Genomic DNA, 986 nt, shown 5'->3' with positions numbered 1-986 from the left:
CATCTTTCTACCCCAGATGTGGCTGCATTTCAGCAGCGCTGCATGTATGTAGCTTGTAAAGGGCTTTGGGATACTTTGGGTTGACAGGTGCTATCGAAAGGTAAGATACTATTGTAAGTATTTCTATTAGGAATAGGCCTGAAGCAGAACAATGAATACAAACTCTTTTCCTCCTGAAGTTTGGGGAAGTGCTCTATGGGAATAATTCCATATACAGATTGTGTTACTGAGGCCTATCTGTAATGAGTGTCCTCAACATTCAGGCAGCACAAAGTTTGTGGTCCACATTTTCAGAAAGCAGGGCTTTGAGGTCCATGCACACAAATACAGGATTGATGCCATAGATGTACACACCAGTTAGTATTTGGGCATCATGGGCCAGAGTCTGCTCTCATTTGGACTAATTTAAATCTGAGTAGACCCGGCCCCCTACATGTTAGGGTGGGACTGAGAAGGAGGGCTGCTCCGGATGCTGTGACAGTCTGATGGCCAGCGGATCTGGGCGGCTGCCTGGGGAGAAGGGGCAGCAAAGGTGGCATTGCCTGGGTGCTGTGAGATGGAAGAGATGTCTGTGAGTGAGGTGCAATGGAAAGGAGGCAGAGAAGGAGGTTCTGGTGGGGGGTGCCCAGCCAGGAGGGAAGGGTAGAGAAGGGTGGGGATGTTTTTTGGGGTGCCAGGTGGAGAACAAGGGACAGGGGAAGGGAGTCTGTGGGGCAGGGTGAGGGGACTGAGGACATGGAGGATGGAAAGAGGATCGGGGGGACCACACAGTGGGCGGCGGGGAGCGGGGGTGACTCCTGGCACCATCATGCAGAGGCAGGCGCGCGGAGCCCGCCCCCCGCCCGCCTGGCTTGGCGGCTGCTCCGAACGCTGAGCCGGCCCTTTGTGACACCTCAGGGGTTGCCGGGCTGCGGCGGCGGGTTGCACCGGGGCGGCTCGGCGCTGGGCTCAGGACTCGGGGACGGCCACTCGGAGCGCGGCGGAGG

Source organism: Terrapene carolina, unplaced genomic scaffold (assembly GCF_002925995.2).
Source record: "Terrapene carolina triunguis isolate 2854851 unplaced genomic scaffold, T_m_triunguis-2.0 Scaffold42, whole genome shotgun sequence".
NCBI lineage: Eukaryota > Metazoa > Chordata > Testudines > Emydidae > Terrapene > Terrapene triunguis.
Note: the sequence above shows the minus strand (reverse complement) of the source record.